Source organism: Diceros bicornis, chromosome 33 (genome assembly GCF_020826845.1).
Source record: "Diceros bicornis minor isolate mBicDic1 chromosome 33, mDicBic1.mat.cur, whole genome shotgun sequence".
Classification (NCBI taxonomy): Eukaryota; Metazoa; Chordata; class Mammalia; order Perissodactyla; family Rhinocerotidae; genus Diceros; species Diceros bicornis.
The window spans coordinates 27,827,986-27,850,000 of NC_080772.1; the positions used below are offsets into that span (position 1 = coordinate 27,827,986).

The 22,015-nt window shown below is 38.7% G+C and overlaps 1 protein-coding gene across 1 annotated transcript in view; it reads left to right on the forward strand.

Annotated features, from left to right (window-relative positions):
- The first annotated feature begins 658 nt into the window (after positions 1-658).
- Positions 659-22,015, forward strand: part of ZFHX4 (zinc finger homeobox 4) — a 179,320-nt gene continuing 157,963 nt past the window's right edge. Inside the window, exon 1 of the mRNA XM_058528913.1 lies at positions 659-990. The gene's annotated coding sequence lies outside the window, so the exon portion shown is untranslated. The remainder of the gene's footprint in view (positions 991-22,015) is intronic.

Genomic DNA, 22,015 nt, shown 5'->3' on the forward strand with positions numbered 1-22,015 from the left:
AGGCTGGGCAGAGCGGTATTGCACACAGCCAGGCACCCTTTATTTACATACATCTGCATATTTGCTCAGGCCCCCGCATTTCGCCATTAAAGTGCGTTCTTGTACGTAGCAGAATAAACTAGGCAGAGAAAACCTCTTCATTGCCCTCATATTTCTGCTTAAAGCTCCCTAGTAAACAAATCTCTGGTTCGATAATAATTACTTGGTCTCATTAAAAAAAAATTCTTTTTCCGAGTGGTTAAAGGGCATTGCTTTGGCGGTATTTATGTTTTATTTTTTCCCCATCCTTGCTGAGTGTGTGTGAGTGTGTGCGTGTGTGTGTCTAATGAAGTTTGGGAGTCGCGCGCGCAGGGGCGCGTGGGGTGCGAGCCCCGGAGGTCCCCATCCCCATCCCCTGCCCTCTCCGCGGTCGCCGCGTCCCGGGCTCCAGCCGTAGCGCTCCTCGCCTTGGAAGCTGCTAGGCTCCCGGGCTGCTCCGAGTCCGGGCTGCGCGTCATTTGCAGTCTGGGGAATGTTGATCACCTCACTAATTACACCTCTCTCTCCCCCCTCTCCCTCTCCCTCTCCCTCGCTCTCCTCTCTCATTCCCAGAGTGCATATCGGGAATAGACACACAAAGACATGCGCACTCAACTTAATCAGCCATTTTTTTAAACAGGGCTAAAACGATAATAATTAGCAGAATAAAGACATATCGGATTTTCATTTCCTTTCCTCCTTTTCCCAACCCCTTCACAACCAAACAGCGAGACCGCGGTCGGCACATGCTTTAACTCCTCCCGGACCCCCGAGGACCGCTCCATGCCCCCCACTTTCTGCTCCAGCGTTTTTATTTTCACCCAATAAAGTTCGAGGATTATTTTTTTATTTTTTTTTATTTTTTTTTTAATGAACCCTCTCGTTTTACTTGGATGTGATCAGCTGTAAGTAAAATAAAAGCAAAACAAAAAAGAGGCGAAGATCGAGTAGGAACTGCAGGGGAAATGGAAAGTAAGTTTTTTCTTTAACTTTTATTGAGTAGTTTGTGTTAAATTTAGGTCGAGTATCGATTATCTTTCCAGCCTGATCTTGCACAATCTTTGATATTTCGCTCCCTCTCTCCCCCTCTCCGCCTCTCTCCCTCTCTGCCCCTAGCTCGCTCTCGCTCGCTCGCTCGCTCGCGCACACATCCCCTCATCCCGACCATCTCTTCCGCTCTGCCCCCCTTTTCTATCTCTTTCCCCCTTTTTTTTGGCTCAAGGATTTGCTCCGCTGAGGGAGGGAGGGGGCACTGAGGGACCTGATTTTCCACTTTCTTTGGGGGGGCTGCGTTTTTCGGGCTTTAACTTTTGGATTCAGTGGCGGATCATCCACGTTTGGCCGAGCAGTTTTCGCTCCTTTTTCCTGTCTTTTCGGGCTCTGTCTCCACCGCGAGCCCGGGGCTTTCTCGGGGCGCGGGGAAGCTGTCAGCTCCGCGGCGGCGCGGGCACTGCCTGGGGTCCCCGCTCGCTCCGCGCCCCCGCGCCGGGGTCGGGATGACCCTTCCTTCGCACCCATCCTCCGAAAGTTTGGACGGTGGTCGGTGGGGCTGGGAGCCCCTCTCTCTCCCTGCCCTACCCTCCCCCCCACCCTTCCTCTGCCTCGTTTTGCTTCCTCCTCTTACCACCCTCCCTTCCCCTTGCCAAGTTCCCCGAAGGGGGTCCGTGCGCCGGACTGGCGGAGGCCGGGGCTTCCGTGCGCCCTGGCCGGGGGGTTCCAAGAGGCTGGGGCGCGAGCGGGGGCCGGGGCGGCAGGTAGACACCGGCCGCGGGAGCGGGAGGCGGCGGGCGCGGCGAGGGCTGCTCCCGGCTGCGCGGGCGGCGCGGACCCCGGCGCCGGCGATCGGAAGGCAGGTCCGTTAGGAGGCGGGATCGCCGGGCCTCGGGGCCGGGACCCGGGAGGCGGCCGAGCTCTCTCGGGGCGCTGTCGCCGCCGGGTGTGCGTTAGACCGGAGCACAGATGCCCGAGGCTCGGGGTCAAGAATCTTGTCTTTTCTTTTTGGCAAAGGGCAAGGTGTATGCGTGTGTGTGTGTATTGGGGGGCTGTGAGAACTGATTTATCCCCCGGCCCCCCCAAAGGGCTTCCATGTCTACAAACGAACTTCACCTTCCTCGCCTTCCCCGGCGTCAAGTGCGCCCTCCGGCCGGCCGGGAGCAGCTCAGGGAAGAGGGGCTGGAATGCGTCGGGTCTCGCCTTCCTTCTACTTGTCTCCCTCCCTCCTCCCCCCATTCTTTCTGCTCTTTTCTATCCGAAAAAATAAAATGAAATTTCTCACGGAATTGTATAAAGTTTCTCTGCTGATGCCCAACTTACAGAGGGTTCCCCATCCTGCCCCCTCCCCCAAGACGGTGCACTGGATTGCGTTTCTTTTGTTACCTGTGATCCGGGCGGGGGGCTCCTTTCGGCCGCTCGGGCTGGGGTCCGGCCCGGAGAGGAGGCTCCGGCGGGCGCCTTTGGCCGCGACTCCTCACTTCCGCGCGGTTCTGGTGAGGTCTTAGCTACCGTTCGGTGAGACACCCTCCTTGTAGGTACCAAAGGTTCAGATCGCAAACACGGACCCCCCCACCCCGACCCCTACACACACACACATACACACTCACACTCAACACACACTCACAGACACACACACATCCTCCCTACTCCCCCCACCTCCAGCCCCCACCTTGCCTTTCCCCTCCCCCCTTCCAAAAAAAGCACACACATAACAACAACAACCCCCCCAAACCAAACAAAAACCCAAAGACAAGTTCACTGGCGGAAGATGGTGGATTGACACTGACTCAGACAGAGGCAGGTTCACCAGGAAATCTGGCGGTCCCGATTTCTGACAGTTGCATTTCCTCTCCTAGAGTCCTTCCCCCCCCCTTTTTTTTTTATTAACTCTGTTCCATGTTTAATCAAGGATCATGTAGATGGCAAAAGGAGAGACGGAGAGAGAGGAGAGAGGAAGAGAGAGAGAGGGGAGAGAGACAAGAGACAGAAGGAGGGTTTTTTTTTTTTTTTTTTTTATTGTGTTCTCCTGGATTTTCAGTGGCTTGATCCCTATAAACGTGGAGTGGTTAAAGCTCATATGTAGTATTATATTTTTAGTTGGGTGGATGGATGGAAGAGTCAGGGAGAGGCTGCGGCTGCCGCTGCCTTTTCTGGTGTTGCTTAGATTAAGGCTGAGACTTGGCTGCGATTGGGACACGACAGTGACACGGGCATCGATCGCTTCCATTGAGAGCAATGCAAAAACACAGCCCGGGTATGTAACACTCTCGGTGCCATCAACACTTGTTTTACTTTATATTTACTGGCAAAACTGACAGAGCAAGCTCAGACTTTCTTTCTTTCTTTCTTTTTTCCCTCTTTTTCTCTTTTCTAACTGAAGACTAAAAACAATTGTGTACAGAAGTTGTTGGAAATGATGGTTTAAATACAACAGAAAGGAGATATTCGAGATTATGTCACTACCTCTGTGGCTGATTGTGTTTTAGAGTTTTTCTTCTCCACAGAGGACTATATTAAACAAAATGAAGGTTTTCTTTTTTCCTCCTTCTTCTTAAAAAAAAAATCCTTAAGGGAATATCTGATAGTTTTCAACGTTTGCGGTTTCAATCAGCAGGAAGGCACACAAAAATAAAAGATGGCTAGCCAGCTGTTTTAACCTCTTGCACCTGGCTTCAGTGTGGGGATCATAAGGTTTATACGGTTATTTTTTAAAAACGATTTTAATATTTATGGCATAAACTGGGGAGAGAGCATCACTGTGTATTTTATTCAATAGCTGGTTGCTTTTGGATTAAAAAAAGTAAACTCATATTTAAGTGTTTTCATTTTTATGGCAATGAAGATAGAGTCAATGAAATATGGGGGAAATACCATAAATCTGAAAAGTGAAATGTACCTAAGGAACAAAGAAAGGTCAGGTAAACCAACTACGTAAGTCAAAGCATAGCACCAACTGGGGGGATAGACAGGAAGAGTGGGCTCAGGGTCTAGGAAGTGAAAGTTGCCTTTTAAAGTTAAAAATGAAGGAAACATGTTCAGCTCTATTGTAATCTTTTGCACGTTTTAGCAGATGAGTCCAGATCTGTTCATTAATTTTGAGCTAGTTGGATTATTTTAAAAGATGCTGCACCAGCAAAGGATACATAAAGGAGGCTGAGAAAATCGCTGTTTAATATTGCAGAATTTACTGCTTCCATTCTGACCATGAGCCTAAATTTACACAATGAAATTTGATTATCTCTAATAACAATATTAGATCCTGCACTGGATGGATGAGAATTGAGGTGGTTTTGTTGATTGCAAGGGTTTAATGTTGCATTTCAGAATCTGATGTGGTTTGGCCTTCCTTCCATTAACTGGAAAACCCCTGAGGTTTTACAATTATTTCTTAAAGATAATACATTTAAGATTGCATTGGTAGGCTGAAGAAAAGTCATAAAGGCAAGAAGGGAAGCCCTTAATAACTCTTGAGATTCAGACATGTTCAGCAGTTAGATTGGCTCTGACTTCACCAAGGGTCGACAATGTGTCATTTCCACGAAGCCAAATTGCCCTCTGCCTATATGATATTAATGTGCAAATCAATATTTCAGGGATTAAATTTCCCTTCTTCATTTTTTATGGTTTCTACCTCAATAAGTCTCAAGTCTATTAGAAGAGGCTGGATGATTTAAAATCTTTCACTGCAGAATGGCTTGTTGTAGTCTTGTTTCACAGACCATTTTAGGGTTTTCGTTATAAAGACTGAGGGCATCCTAAAGAAGTTGTGAGGCAGTGTAGAGGCAGATGCAATAGCATGAAACCCTTGTTCGATTAAGAGCTAAGAAGTATTGGAAATATACTACATATGTTTATGTAACATATATATACACATTCTGCTGCTTTAAAATATTATGTTAATCACCTATTGATTTATTTCAAAATCAATTGAAGTCCCTATCTTATTAATGATTTCTTCAGCATTCTTGAGGACTGTGTTAATTGTCTTAAAGAGTATGCATCAATTAGCTTGGTGTGAAAGTATTTGGGAGGGATTTTCATTTAGCAATATTTTCCTAAGAAATATTTCTAGAAACCATGTTTGTAAGAGTAATAATCAAGTGTTGTCATCTGCTTATGTTGTTGTCACAGCCATCATTGCATTTTGTGGCCAAAGATTTAGCTGGTATCTGTTAAAGGAGGCCTTCTTTGATTTGTTTTACATTGATTGCTAGCACGTAGTAGGTACAATTTTTCTTTTCACCCCCTTGAAGGAACACAATGGTAAAAGAAAATATGGAATTTGCTTGGAAATAACACAAAGCAGAAATTTGAGAGGTCAAAATAAAAGATTGTGACTTTATCGCATAATCTTGGGAAGGCCTACTGTCTATCATTTGGTGGTGTTTTATAGTCTAAAACCATCTGGACCAAGTTCCGCACAGCTGCACGAATTTCATATGTGATAGAACATTTTTTCCATTCAGTGTGAAATGTTCCTTCCTAAAAAACGTACACCAGACTCGCTTAATTTAGTCTGTTAAAAGAAATGCACATGAAAAAGGACAAAAGGCTCTTTAATCTCTGCAAGCTGTTTGTTTTTCTTCAAGATTCCTGTCTGTTTGGGTTTGAAAAGTCATGTTTATTGAGGAGATGATTCTGAGGTGTGACATTAAAATAATATATGATTTTTGGACTGGTGGCCACGCTCCTGCTTAATTTGCAGAACTACTTTTTATGCCTGTCAAAACACAGAGTTAATCTATCCTTATTTACAATTAATCTCAATAAAATTAATCTTAACTATGCTTTATTCAGTGGCTTAAAATATCTAATTATATTCAATTAACTGCTGTCATAGTAATTAACATTGCTTAATTGCCTCTGCATATATTTATGTAAAGCTCATTAGGTGCTGCTGGCTCCTTTTTCCTTGTCTACTTGCTATTTTTGCCGTTGTCAAACCATTTTCATCTCCCAAGGTTCCACAATGTCCGTGAGAGCAAATTCTTTCTTAACATGTTCTTGAAATGAACATTATTGCCTTCCTATGAGAAGATACTCATTATGAGTCTTTAAAGACCAATCTACCCTCGCTTTCCCTTATCCCTGGTCCCCAGCACACTCACCAAATATTTTCTGTGATTGTTGCTAGAAATATGAGAAGCCAGGTTAAGCTTTGTGTTTATAAATGAGGAGCCTTTCTGTGTCTGCCTAGGGGCTGTACCCACAGGCAGAGTTTTTTTCCTCTAAGACCATTCTAAGGGTTAAAGACTTGGCCAAGGTTCAAACTGAAAAGCGCCCAGGGAAAGTGCATGTGAATATGTACAAGTTTCATGTAATTAGTGCTTAATTATATTAACATATGCAAATTGTCAACTTAGGAGCTTGTTGAGCTGGCAAAGATCAGCTAGGCACAATTGCTGTATTGTTCTGAAACAATAATGGATTTCAAGTTGGATTGTGGAAACACATAACTAGCTATCTAATTTAACTCATACCATGGTGAAATTTCATTAGTCTCCATGGAGACTGGTTTAATTGTGCTGACTAATGTTCTAGGCTGCAGAATGTCCTAAAAAGAAAGCGTTGTTTGCCTAATCCACCTTACAATGACACTTGTTTGTACATGTTTCCCTTGTGTGAGAATTTGCATATGCAAATAAATAGTTTCTCTGCCCCATTTGTCATGGCTGTTCATTACCCATGAAGAGGACATTGTTACTAGGCTGTTACTGAGTCTCCCAAGACCGGGTAGTGTCAACCAGTCCAGCTACATTCTTTCATAATTTGTTTCTGATTAATAGACCAGAGTGAGTTTCAGTCTCTTTGGGTATCTGCTGAGGGCAGGTCAGTTCTGTCACAGAAAAGAGTTTCTGCCGTAACTGAAGGACTTTTTCGTCCTATGATTATTCTCCTTTTTCCACCCATTGGTTAACATGATCTTATTTAAAATAACGTATTCTTGTTCTAAGAATGCCTCTACTAATAATCTCTAGTTTCCTAAAGCAAAAAGATGGGAAAAGAAAGGAAATTCTGTTATTGGAATATTAATCCTGTTTTTGACAGAAAGGTAAACTGATATAATTGCTTTTCAGTTGAAGGAATGGGGGTTTATACAAGTGTGAAAGCATCGGAAAAGGATTAGCATTTTTTTGCATAATGAAAAGCTCTGTTGAATAGGGTCCTGAATGGCTGACTGAATGACTAAGATGAAAGGAAGATGAAAATGCAGGCTCCCTTTCTTTATGCCTATGCTCTACTCTCTCTAAAGTTATGTTTGTCCAAGACTTGAGAAAACAAGCAGGGGCTCAGATTTCAGCAACTTGATAAGATGCCCTAAGTTCTCCTCATCCCCGGGAAGTATTATGTATGACAGAAGTGCAGCTAGAGGATGATCAACAGAGGTTTGTATGTAGAAGAGTTTTCAGAAACATGCTAGGCTGGCCACATATTGACTATTGGGCATCAAGAATTCCCAGTACTTTGCTGGCAAAAAGAGTTATTTCGGAAGAGGCCAATAGTATGGTGTGGATATGTAATGCAGTTAATGATGGAATATATGGTGGTTCCCCCAGCACCACCACCCCCCCCCCCCCCCCCCCCGCTATAAGTAGCTGTCTCAGTTGGTGGAACACTGTACTTTGGAAAGAGTTGTGTATTCTGACTTTTGGCAATGTTAAGTGTTTTAAGTGGCCTATCAGCTTTTGTGGCTGGAAGGGGATGGCAGAAGAGGATACAGAGTTATTTTCTTAGGATTTAATATATCTTCATGTTGCTTTGTAGGTGTATTGTGTATTTCATTTGGAGATAAGTCTTTTAAAAAGTGTCTACATAGTGTACGTTCACTCTTGGAAACATTGAAAGTCCGGTTTTCCCTTGTCACCAGTTAGGGCTGTAACTGGTTATCAGGTGACTGTGTGATGGTGTGATGGAGGGGCTCTTGATGATGTTTCTTCAACCATAATTAGGGCAGTTAAAATACCATAAGTGTTAAGACACTTTCAAAGGTGGGAATTGGTTCTTTTGTACATATGTAAATTAAATGCAGTGTGGATAATTATTTATATGTATACAATTTAAACAAGCTCTTTCCAGTTTGGGGTCACCACAAATGAGCCATCCCATCAAAGGCTGCCCCAGAGCAGAATTAAAAGATTCCGCCAGATATTCACCTAACTTGTTTTGTTGCTAGATTGTAGAACTTCTGTTTGCCTCATCACTTTATCGGTTCAGTTGCTCAGGTACTATTAAGATGGTTGCATGGAAACTTGGGAAATCAGAAGTGTTTTCACGTAAATTTAAAGTGTAAGGGTTGCCTCTTGAGTACAGATTATTGTAAAGGAAAAGTGTTTGATCTTTGTTATATAAAGTCACCAAAATTCTTTACTAGACTCCTTTTAAAAATTTGTCAAGAAATTCTGGATTGTTTCAGAAACTTTTATGGTTAACTTTATGATATGCTTGCAAAAAAGTCTTAAAAGAACAAAAACATCCACATGGAGGCTATTCTTTACATGCAAAAGGGCTTATTAAGGTATTTCCATAAGAAAAATGTGTTAATTTAAAAAATAAATTCATTTATATTTTAAGACATTGTTAACCAAGCGCCATGTGTTGTAACTGGCAGCTTTCCAGCCACCATGGACGTGGATCACACATGGGTTAATAGTAGCTTATGTGATGTCTGCATTCTTAGGAAATGGGCAAAAGCCCAGGGTTTTCTGATATCAAGATTTTAGGAATCAGACAGAAAGCAGAATATATGTTTATACGTGAACAGATGGACACATGTGAGAACTAAAAGTGCACAATTTCTCTTGGCACTTGTTTTAGTTATCCCTGATGATATAACCAAGATCTTAGTGCACTCACAGTCTTTGATGGCTAAGGACGAAATGGTCTTTTAATGAGGGCTCAGTGGCATTATTTTCTTGCATACGGATTGTGTCCCTTGTGATGTTGCTGGATTTGATGTTCTGTTAATTCCCTAGCTTCAGAGGTTCCCAAGTTGCCTTGAAAGTTTGAGATGGTTTCACATTTGACATACAATCCTCGGGCCAGGAATAGCTGCTTTCCACTCCCCTACCCTTTTAAAGATTTGTGCGTAAAATAAAAGATTTGCCGTATCGAGGTACTTTTGAATGTACGCACACAACTTAAAAATGGCTTTGGCACTAAAGTCATATTTGGCAAGCAGCTTATCTCTGATATAATTAGCGACTTTAACATTCTAGAGATTAAAAAAATAAATAAAATTTAGGAATTTGGGCAGCTTGACTTGGTTAATATGTCATAATGCCCTGATGGTACAAGACATGTCCTGGGTAGGTGGTTTAGTCATTCCGGTCAGAGGTTCACAGACCAGCATCATATGTTTAGATGATCGATCATTTCTAATGTTTGCTTGTCCTGGGGATACGACAGTGCACAGTTGATAATTTCTGAATGGTACGCATTATAGCACGTACCTCTAAAGACAGATTTTATAGGTTCCATTGTGTTCTAGCTGTAAAAACAGAAAGCGTTCTGCGAGTATTTACTCAGATCTAAATCATTTTAACTAGGGAAAATTGACTTTTGGGTTAAAATATGCAGTTTATAACTGTCCATAAAATTATTTTCCTTCACTGTAAAGAAGAAAGGAAATCCATGCCTTTAACAATGTTAAAATACAAAAACATATGAGCTGGTGTATGCCACCTGGTTGTACTGTTAAAAACAAAACAAAACTTTGTAAGAGGGAAGACTATGGAGAATCTTAAAATTTGCCTACTTAGAAGAGTAAATTGAAGAAGCACAATCATTTCCCGAAATATCTTCATTAAACCTGAAAGGCTTTATTAATGTGGATTCTCTAAAATACAGTTCTTAGTACTTTTTCTCCATACAGTTAGGAATAATGCAATTAATATTTTAAAATGTTTGAGCCCACTAATTAATTGAGAATGAGTCATTTCTTTTGGTTTAGTAGATACAAACTAGGAGTGTGCATACAGACACACACACACACACACACACACACACACACTTCTACCCTCTTTCCAGGTTAGTGTCTCTTTCCTCTTTAGATGTATTCATAGGGGTAGCTTGTGAAATTTTCCCTCTGTAGACTAAATTTCTTTCATTTTCTAAGAACTGGCCAACGTGATCACAACAGAAAAAAGCATGTAGGGTGGTAAGACAACTGGAAACTATCAAAATGCTCAAGCCTGGGAACTGCTTTAGAGTTACTCAGTTCAACCAGCTCATTTTAAAATATGGGATACTGAATTCAGGAGAAGTAGTTGTTGAGTCACCCAGCAAGGTAGGAAAATGTTAGGACAAGAACTCGGGTATCCCAACTCTAGGACCAGTGGTCATGCAACTATATTGGCTGCTTGGAAAAGGGTTTGTAATGCGACAGAATATGAAGGTGGTGGAAGGAGTGAAGAGAAGAAAAGGAGAATGTGCAGTGGTAATCCAACAGTGATGCTGTGTCCTCTGAGTGAATTCTCTGTTACTGAAAGGAGACAAGTAGAATCTGGATGGCCTCTTATCACTGTGACAACATATTTTTGCATTAAGTTGGAGCTTAGACCAGGTGCTTTGAATGGTCAAGAAAAGTCTATGATTCGTAAAAGTACTGATGATCTCAGTGACTTAAAGTATTCTTAATAATTACGAACATGGCATTAAGAAGAACAGGGTTTTTACTCTGTGTAAGGAAAGGAGGTGACAATGCTGTGTTTTAGAGACAGCATAGTATACAGAAAAAAATGACAGTTAAAACCAGACATTTTTTTGATTCTGTTTGCTTTGGATTCCTTTTTCCTTTTGAAATGAGTTAATTTGACTTTTTTAGATATTTGAAAATATACTCCATTTTTTGACAACTCAGTGACCAATAGAAATGGTATTAGCTCTATTAGACACCTGGGTTAAATTCTTGTTTTGGATGACCTTATCCAACTTATTTAATTTTTCTGAGCCTCAGTTTACCCTCACTTGTATCTCAAAGTTGTTGTAGAGATTACATAAGACTAAAGTGTTATGAACATTAAAATAAGTGAATGTTACAGGGCTTGATACCCTGTGTTCCTTTTTTCTTTATTTTCAGTAGCTGGTTTTAATGTCATGCTCAACTAAAGAGCATTTGATAAAGCAAGTCTACATAGATCTTTTAGGTAGAGATGACCCTGTCCCCCACAAGGGAAGGAGATAGGAATTAGGCAGTGAGTATGCATACAGGATGGGGAAAAGGGGTAGCAACCTTATTCTATTTTCTCATTGATATTTTCTCATTGACAGATACCTAGATGGCGTCTAGGGGGATAGTCTTCCACCTCATTATCTGCCACTCTATCATCACAAGTTGCTTTGGGTCTGAGGGGCTTTTAGATGTTTAATGCATTTCTGGGTCCTTTTCTAAGAAGCAAATTAGAACAGAAACAATTTTTAAATAATTCAGACCTTAGTCTATCCACATGAACACAAGGTTCCACACTGTCCATTATGTCCAATAATAGAAGAGACTACAATGCTTATTTCACTCCTGAAGTCGACCCAGCCTATGAAAGCCTATGAATTAGAGGATTTCCCCAAACTGGATTATATGCCTTAGAAATACCCTTCCATATACTCGGTATTATGATATTTTGGTGTGCCATGAAAGGAGTATAGATACTGTTACATGGCACCCTGTTGATCAAAGTTTATGCCAACCTAGAGAAGATATCTAGTTATCAATAAGCCAGTAATATTATAGAACCCTTAAATTTTCTTGGGAGATTTTACAGCCAACTTATGAGTCTCCTCCTGGCTTATCTCTTGGAGGAGATCACAGTCCTTTATCTTTTTATAATAATGTGTTACTCACTGGAGGACTACCCAGGTCAAAGATGATAAGATTCAGGATAATGGTTAATAAATTTATAAATACAATTTTTTGGGCTGCCTAGAAACTAAAATCTATTTGTAGTATGGTTTTTCTTTTTGAGTTTTTAATTCATAATAATTCCCCATTGTGATACATGTAAGATAAACATTTAAAATTATCATTTATATTTTTATGGGAAATATAAGTGTATTTGGATTGTAATTTCCCAGCTTTGAGTTTGATTTTTGCTTAATACTTATATGTGTGGTTCGCAATATTTGTTAAAAAAGTTTTTCTTAAAAATGAAAGTGTGTGCCTTGCCTATATTCTAGGCATTTATAAGTGGCCCTGGACTTGATAATTCAATTGAAGCACATGTATTTAAGGCTACGCATTTATTGAATACTGATAGGGTAAGGATATATCTCTTTAAAAGAAAAACAATTAGCATCTTAGCATTTTTCATGATAGTTATTTAAGTGTTTCCTCAAGTAAATTTCAGCCTCCATGAGGGCAGCACACATGTCTGTTTAATAACCGTATTCACAGTGACAGCCATTACTGGCAAATCCTTGATGCTCGATAAATCTCTGTTGAATAAATGAAAAAATGAATGGTAGGTAATTAAAAATACAAATAGAAAACTTCAGTTCATTATACTACTGGAATCTGCCGTTCTTCGTGAAATCTAGATACTGAAAAAAAATATACAACGTTAAAAACATCTGGGTCTGTCTTGGAAAATTCCATAGGGAAAACTATCTTCCAGCACGATCTAAATGGGTTTTTATATTAGAACCATAGATTGTTGCAGTCGAAAGGGATATAGCACAATCCCCTTGTGGTAACCCATAAGGAAACTGAAGCTCAGAGAAACTCTTGGGAAACATCACATAACTACAGAGAGCAGCTGATGAGATCTAATGTGTGTATGTGTGTGTGTATCCCCTTCGGCAAGTCATTTCACATTTTTTCACATTAGTTGGCTTTGCTCCTCCCATGTCCAAGGATTCTATAATATTAATATGAGAATCATTTCTGTTATGTTGGAGATTTTTTTATTTGTGGAATTTTTTCAAGCAAAGGAAGATTTTCAGTGGGTACAATTTCTATGATGATCATAGGACAGGCTGACTGCTCTGGGATTGTAAAGCCAAGCTGCTCGAGATAGGACAAGAATTGCCTAAAAGGTGAAACCTTGCAGCAGAAATGGGGTGGGTCATTTAGTTCTTAAAACAAAGCAGGGCGCACATTAGGAATCATGGTTTGCCAGAAGTTGCTGGTCATAGAAGCCTGTTTAAGTGCTCACTGTCAACAAGGAAATCATGGGCAGCACTTAAAGTGGCTCACCTCTGATTTATTCATAAACCTCACACGAGCACTTGGCTTTGTTCTTGCTCTAGGAAGGGGGACTGATGCCAATAAGAACAGGAATAAAGAGCTCCTTGCATGGTCCAGGAGTGAATAGCACTTTACCTCAAAGCCTGACCTCTTTCCTGAGGTCTGTTATGCTACAGTTGACTCTGATGGGCTGTATGTCCTCAGATGAATGGAGAGAAGAGGTTATAACAAGCATCTACTCTGTCAATGCCATAGTATACATAACGAGGACCACAGAGCTGGAGCCTGGGTTCTAACTTAACCAAAATGTTGTGGTATTTATGCCAAATGGAAAGGCTCTCCTGTCCCTTCTCTTTGAAGCTTGAAGAGTTTCACATTTAATAAGAGTTGGAAAAATATTGCTTCTTTCTAATTGAAGAATACAAGATCTCGGAGTAAAATGTGTTTTGACAATCCCTTTCCCCATTCAAATAAATTTAGAGAGATTTAATTACATAGGAAATTAAAGGTTTGAGAATAAAATAGGTACTACATTGGGGTAGAAACAAAGAAACAGGCTTGCTGATTGATAAACACGATTAGCCCTGTTAATCTGAGAAGCTTTATTTGCGCTCCTTTGCAAATTATGCTCTGCTCTAGCAGCTCATGGTGAGGGGAAGGGACCTTTAAGAGACAGTCAGCTGGCTGGTTTGACTGGGGCAGAGGTTGAGTTGAGTTACTCAAATCCCCAGAGCAACATTTAGTTAATGCTAGTCCTTTTTTTTTCCCCCCTGATCCTGTCTACTCTGGCTTTCCTTTTCTCCTTTTGATGAAGTTGGTGTCTTACTACTTAAAGTGCATATATTTACACAAAAATTTCCTCAAATTTTCACAACACATTAACCCAGAAGAGCCATATTAGGAGATGGTGATGAGAGTTAATGATATATCTTGAGATAAAGCCATCCTCCCGTGCAGTCACATCAGAGGCATCAGCTCATTTGTCATGGCTGAAGTGAAAATGTCAGGACCAATGAGTGTATGAGTGCTGAAGGGGGCGAAAGGGCTTTTGGAGAGAGACATTTTTGCACTGGGAGTCGGCCATGGCTTAGATTTAGCTCCAGGGAAATACTGGGATTAGCCAACACTGTGTACAAATCCTTAGCATAACAGAATTAGTTGGGAAAATGGAGAGGTGGGGGTCATGAGGATGGGCACATTTCTGGAGACATGCTCTAGGCTGCAGGCCAGAAACTAGGGAAAAGATGAGGTGATTTATTAAAATTATTTTAAGGGACGTGTTGAATGCCGGCTCATTGATTTCAGCAAGATTGAGTCATAGATTTGAATGGCATCAAGAGAAGGTCTGCAATAACCTACAGTAAATATGTATATGTGGCTTTTGTTTTAAATTTAGCTGCATTAAAAGGATTTTGATCTTAACCTCAAGAAACTTTTCAGGGAGATAATATTTGAATACACAAAGATAACATTCAGGAATAAAGTACTTTTGAGAGGATCTTGGAGTGGAAGTTAATACTTAATTTAAATAACAATAATCATGGTGAAATACTTGTTGTCTTGTTGCATTTACACAAAACCCAGAAGCTAAACTTTCTTTACATGGCCTTCATTCTGCAACTTTAATTGAAAAGTAACTTATTTTCTTTAGCTACAGAAGTTCTTATCTTTGATAGACCTATACTAGCAGATTTATTTCATTTTGGGTCCAGTGAACTGTTCTCTTTCAGATAATGTACCCATACAACCTTTTCTTGTTTAATTCTATTGATTTACAGTGTTAACGTGAAATAATCTGATACCTGTTTCCTGCCCTTTGAGTATTTGTCTTCAAAGAGGCTGATTAGTTTTTCTCCCCCAGCTCTTTAGCTGTTTTAAATGTATAATTATCATTGCATGTCATTTGATAGCTGCACTAATTGCTGCCAACTATTGTCTGTTTGCACTTAATGCTGAAACCTGATCAACATCCTGCTTTGGTTGATGTTTGGTGGTAAACTTTAATTAACTCTTATTGCATTGAAGAAGAGTTCAGGCTTGGTGCTAACTAATCATTTACCTTCATTATGTCCTGACAGCTCCACTTGTTCTTGGTCCTAATAGATACACCAGTCAGTAAATAAACCTGCAGACCTCATGCCTTATAGTTGTTCCACACTGATATTTTGCTACTTAAAGTATAAGATAATTGGGCCCAGATAATTATTTAGTTAGTTTAGTATCTCCAGTTTTGCAGACACTAATCTTAATTGCCTCTTTCATGCTGGACAATTTCATTTTAATAGAAACTGTAGATTTGAGATAACATTATTCCTTCAATATGGTTCCTACGAACATGCATCTTTTGAATCAATACAATTAAGCTTGTCTCCTGTTGGAATTCTTGTCATTATTTTTCCTGAAATATTTTTCCTGTAATGATATTGAAGTTAAAGTAATCAGGTTACCAGCAGATCATGTAAAATTCAGCTCAAAATTGCTGGCTGCTTGATTTTAATTTGTCTGACATCAAGTTTGTTTGAAAAGGGATAATATGTGGGTAAACCAAGGAGCTTATAATTATGGTTGACGTTTGTTTGTTTATAATGGAATCTAATTAAAGTTCATCCATTTAAAACACAAAAGTTAATTACTGAATTGCTCACTTCACTTATGGACAGCAGTCAAATTAACTCTCAGGCCAAAAAAAAACAACCCCAAACAAAAAGCTCTTCATAATAGAAATAAAATAACCAACTAATCTTAGTGATCAAACATAAATTTGCCAATATTTCATCCAGAAGAAAACTTGGCATTCCACTTGTGTTCTCTATTATGTTAGTCCTAATGTGGTTTTTAATATAAAATGATTTAAAATATTTACATGGGATATAAAAAGAGACTTGTATTTGGTAAACTCTAAGAGTATTGTATAGTAAGAGGCACTTGGTAGTGATTTAAAAAATTATGCATATAACTTTCTTCATTAAAGCTATTTTGAAATCATTGCTCAGGCAATAGGAATGTTTGCTGGAATATCTGACCTGTGATTACTTTTATGAAAATAATTATGGCAGGTTTAGCCTGCAAAGAATGACATTTAAAAAAAATAAGAATGTTCTTAGACTATTACACTTATTGTTATATTGGTTATGGAATCATATTTTTGGGAAGCATGAAATACAAATAATTGTACAATTGTTTTTTAAATGTTTGGTTGTCAGTAGTTCAATAATAAATTTTATATATTAATAGATAAAGAAGTAAAAAAATACATGTATATGTTAGAATATATTGTCTTCATATTGTATATGAGATGAATATATTTGTGGAATGGTTTTCACTAGTCTGGTAAATCTCTTTTGAAGCCAAATATTCCATAGTTATATATACCTTAATACAACCAATTAAGATGAAGTTTTCAAATATTCCTATGTGACAACTTGAAAGCATTATCAACTAAACACTCTTAGACTGTATGTATGCCAGAGAGATTAGTCAATTACATTTTAAAGACTAGAAATATAAAAGTGTGAAAAACATGGTGAATATGATTTATAAATTTCTAAAAATGATTGATGCGGTCCATGTTTTTCCAAGGAAAACTAAAAGGTTCCATGTTTAAGCTTTATATTTAGAAGTATTATTTATTTGATCTTGCAAATATAGTAGGGATTGAAGGAGAGGGGTCTGAGAAGGGAAAATGATTCTGTCCATTATTGAGATGGTTTGTAAAATCAAGTGTAATTTACACAACCTTTTAGTATTTCCAGGGAGTATATTTATATGTATTTTAATATAACACTTGATTGATTTGTAGATTGGTATTTATTTAGGGAAGAAAAATTAAAAGGATCATACAGTCATTTAACTTTAATCCCACTTTGCATAGATGAGACAAAGGGAAGATGATTAATACTTAAGTATGGCTGGGTAACTGGCATTCAGAGGTACCTTTTTCTTCTATGAAGAAAGGAAAAAAAGAGCTGGTATATTCTCACAGTATTGGCAAACAACAGCTTTCTAGTAATGCTTTAGCTGATTAGGACATCCCTTTAATGAAGCAATCACCACAAAGCCCCAATGTCCACTGGAATACTAGCAAAATAGTATCAAAGAAAGAATCAGAAAGAGGCACTGAACATAATTACAGTTCATGCCCTTGTCTCACACCAGTGCAAACTATTCATTTTCAATTACAATGAATAAGAAAATTAGAAATCAACTAGATTGGTTAAAAGTACCAAAGCTTGTTTACAGAGGATAACTAAAGTATTGGGTCCATCTTGCTCACTGATTATGAAATTTTCCTGAAGCAAACAAATAAAATGAGTCATATAATAGTGTAATTTGCTTAAGGAGAGATTATTGACTTCTCTCTAAGGAAAGTAGCTGGAGTTTGATTAAAGTTGTGAAGAAAACCGAGTAAAATTCCTGTTGCCCACAACTAATCAAATTAAGAACTATTGGACTCACTGGCAATGTGCACCTTTCCCCTTCAGTTCTCCAATACGTATGTTTAATGCCATATAACTGTCCTGTAAAGTCCAGGTAGGTTTAGAGATGAGAGAGAGAATGAGGGAAAATCAGGGTGGGAAGAGAAGGAGAGGAAGAGAAAGAAAAAGACAGGGGGAGAAGACCACTAACCATCAATCACAAGGGTCCCCTTTATAGAGAAAGAAATAAATCTGCATTGAATAGCTAATTTAGATTTTAATGAGAAAAATGAGAGGAAAATAGGGGAAAATAACTTAGTTGACTTGCAGACTCATGTTTGTCTTTGTAAACTTTCCCTCCTTAAAAATTTGCTTGTTTTAAATGCCTAATATATTTGGTTACATCCTTCTTTGCAGACTTAATTACCTTCTCCCCTTTGTCGTGACATGAGTGGAAAGTTTGTGCCGTGTCAGGAGAGGTCGTCACACATTCTTTTGCAGTTCTCTGCATTAATTCCTTCTTGCAGAAGCATTTTCTCTCGTGCTGGGAAGGTAGAAGGGTGTAACAGAAGAGCCTGAAACATCAGCAGGAAGCTCTAAGCTGGTTAATGCAGTATAATTGTCTGGACATAGACTGGTCTTTGTTTGTGTGGTTCACTCCGAATCAGCTGTAATTAAGTCCAGAGTGTTTCCAGATTGCCAGCAAAGAAAAATTACAGCTTTTCTGTTTTAAATTGTAAAGCTCACAAACATTAACTATGCAGATTGCTTTTACTTTGATATATTTCTATCCTGCAAGGAAAAAAAAAGCTTACTCGCTCCCCCCATCTCTAAAAATGTGCTTTTATTAAGTTATTTGATTCAGTGTCTATCGGAACATAATGGCTCCCTAATAGTTGGGTTTGAAATCTTTTTACTTAATATTTTCAATCCTTTGACATCCTTGTATTTGCCTGCCTTCTTGCTAATGTTGTTAATATTGCAATGGGAAAGAAGTTATGCAATCTTTTATGAACAACTAAACATATACTAAAATAAGCAAATTGCAGAGAAAGCTGACTAAAGAAAACGACTCACACCAACTTAAAAAACTGAGATCAAAGATGTATTCTGATGTAACTGGTGCTTCCACACAGGTACTTTACCTGTGTTTCGATATATCAAAAGAGAGACTGTGAGAAAGGGCAATTTCACTACCCTCTTCTCTTGGTCAGCATACCACACCCTTTTAAAAGCTTCTGTACAGTAGTTTGTAATTATGAATTCCAACATGGGTAGAAATGAGGCAGCCGTGTGAGCTAATACAGCCCAGAACACAAAAGATCTGTCAGCAACTGATGCAAAAAAAAAAAAAAAAGTCCAGCCCAAAATCTTTTTTTTTTTCTTTCTTCTGAATTTAACAATAAGGAATTTAAGCCTCAATGTGGCTTTAGCAACCAAAGAAAAGAAGCTCTTGGTGTCTGCATAATACCACTTTGATGGATTTTTTTCATCAGTTCTCTGTACGTGGCAACAAATAAACAAGTATAATTATACTTGTGAAGGTCTATTCATTGCTTTGTCAGGATTAGATATATGTGCCGTTTTCACACTGCGCCTCTCTTTTGTCTTTGCCTAACTCACTATGACATATTGATAGAGGATTTGGAATGGGGAAAAGGCCACAGCAGAGACAGTGATGACCTTTTGGAAACTTGATATAATTCAAGGATTTTTATTTAATTTCTATTTATTTTCTTTTTTTTTTTAGAATTTGTAACTTGGTACCAAATTCTCTTGTAGGTGGACGACTTTTAACCTGTTTAAAATGGACTATATAAAGACTCAAAGTGTTATGAGATGGCTGAAGAGCAGACGAGAATAAAAACAATAGGCTAAGGGGCACATTGGGCTTCTTTCCCAGCACTTAGCAGAGTGGCTAACCTAGCATTCCTTTCCCATTATTCTGTCCTCTTGATCAGATCACGTTCTTTTTAATCATTTCACAAACACTGTCTCACTGGACCGTAGAGGAGGGCTGGGACAATCTCAATTAGAAAACAGAGGTAAAACTGGCCTCTCTGATTTTGGGTTCTAATGGGAACTTTGCTTTCTGAATGCAGAGGAATTCTTCTATTGTTCAGAAAGCACCCCTTTCATTAGCCAGGCTCCTTGTAGGTGGGTTTGGCCATTTAGCAGAGCAGAGTTTAGGCAGCAGTGAGTGCAGGAGCAAAGCAAGGCAGAGCGAGCAATAAAAGTTCTTTTCTGCATATTGTCCATTAGTTCCGAAAAAGGGATTTACATGATCAAAGTCACTGATCTTGTGAAATACTGAGAATACCAAAAAATGTGTACACATATTCTAAGCAGACCAGCAGGTATGTATTGTTCTGAATTTAGCCTTAAGATTATATTAGATTTTCTCTTTGGGATTTCTTGAAGACTTTGGTGATTTTAAAAAATAGGGTGTTTGGCAGTAAAGAATAAAAATTGATGAAGACTAAATAGAAACCAGCTTAAATGGTGAAGCAACTTTTATAGTGAGTTTACTTGTTACGCAGTCATTTTGGAATGAATTCTGTGGTTTAAGTTAAATGGTTGTCTTTGTGGTCTTTTTACTGGGACTTATAAAACTTTAGCATAAATTTCCTAAATGAGTCACGTTGATAAAAGAAAGATCTCGTCTGACATCAATGACAGTGAGTTCACTTAGCATCATATTCAGTGTCACTGTACATATTGATCTAAATAACTTTTTAACTCTACAAACTAAAGTGACTCATTCAAAATATACTGGTAAGCATTGCCATGGGCATAGTGAATGGCTACAAATGAAAAAATCAGGTAATATACTACTAGCTCTATCAATTCAGATAGTTTTGTTATTGTTGCTTTTGGAATGAAATGTAAATTTGATTGTATAGAAGACTTGTTATGTATTTGACTTAGTTTCTGGTTATTGTGTAGCTTATTGAGAAGAAATTGATAGGCAATTTTGTGTAAAATTATGTGGGAGTACTGTAACAAAATGTATCCTACCCCATTGCTTTGACCTGTGATGCATTCTTTAGTGTAGTTTTCATAATTGTTTTCACCTAGGAATAATGTTACATTTTTGAAAGTTATTTCTGGTTCTACTAAGATAAAATAAAAAGATAGGATCTACTTCATATAGAGGAATATTGAGATGATACATTGCATGGTCCATTCGGTATCTGGCCAAAATTATTAACTGCACATTACATGCAACTCATTTGAGGTGCATTCAGCATGTGTGTAATAATTCTAGCAAGTGTTTTTGTGGCTGAGTACTGTTGTAGGAGTATAGGTAAAACAGAATTCAAATAATAATAAAAATAGCTCAGAAACTCCTTCGCAAAGCTGTGAAGTGTTTGGGAACTTCGCTCACTCTTTGTAATTAAGCTGAGTCTTCTTCCACATATCAGATATACGCATCAAGCCTAGGTGATCTTATCATAGGCAAGAAACAAAACCACCCTGGGTTCTGAAACTTTATATTTTAATCTAGCATCACTAATTTAGTATTATTTACCATGTTGTTTCCATCAAATCTCTAGTCTCTTCCTGCTTTCCTCATTTCCTTCAATCCAGCAGGGGATTATATTTTAGGCATTTTGGCTGCCTTCAGTATGTATATATTGTTTGTGCAGATTGGTAAATGCAAAGGTAAACAGTAATATTTGTGGACTAATTAGGAAATTATTAGGTTTTCATGCTTATGGTTATCAGATTATTTCAGAGGGTTTTAAAAGCTGCATGCATGCCATGAGGATAATTAACCTGGAGCTCATCAATGATTAAAATTACACACTAAGCTTTGTGATGTTTGATTCGTGAGCAATTAGAATGTCATTTTAACCATTGCAGATACCAAAACGAATTTTGATTTCATTTTCAATATAGGCAGATCTTTTGATGTGTTCTAAACTGATCACTTCCTTTCTGATTTAGCTGACAAGATGAAATTTGATTACAGTAAAGAGTATTAAGAAGTTATTCTTCATACTCAATATGCCAGTGACCTTCGATGATGTCTTTCTTCCATAAGAACTTTTAAAAAGGAACTTCTAAAATGCTTAGTAATATTGGTGAGCCCAGAGTTCTGTTTTCTTCTTAGCTCTCTGCTACTGTGAAGTCTATGCAATAGAATGTAGGGGTGGGAGGGGCATCCAGGGTGAGCCATTGCATGCCTATCCCACCCAATATAATATATAATGTCGTATAGCAATATCAGCCTTTCTTGTTTCAGAAATTGTCAGGATACGTGAAAGTGTTGATACTTTTAAATGAAGGAGATATTTGCCTTGAAGTTATGAGCCCTTTCAATTTTAAGATTTGAAAGAGGGTTGCTTACCTGTTTCATAAAATCGAGACAGTGCCTGTGTCATAGGCTGAAAATAAACACTAAAGT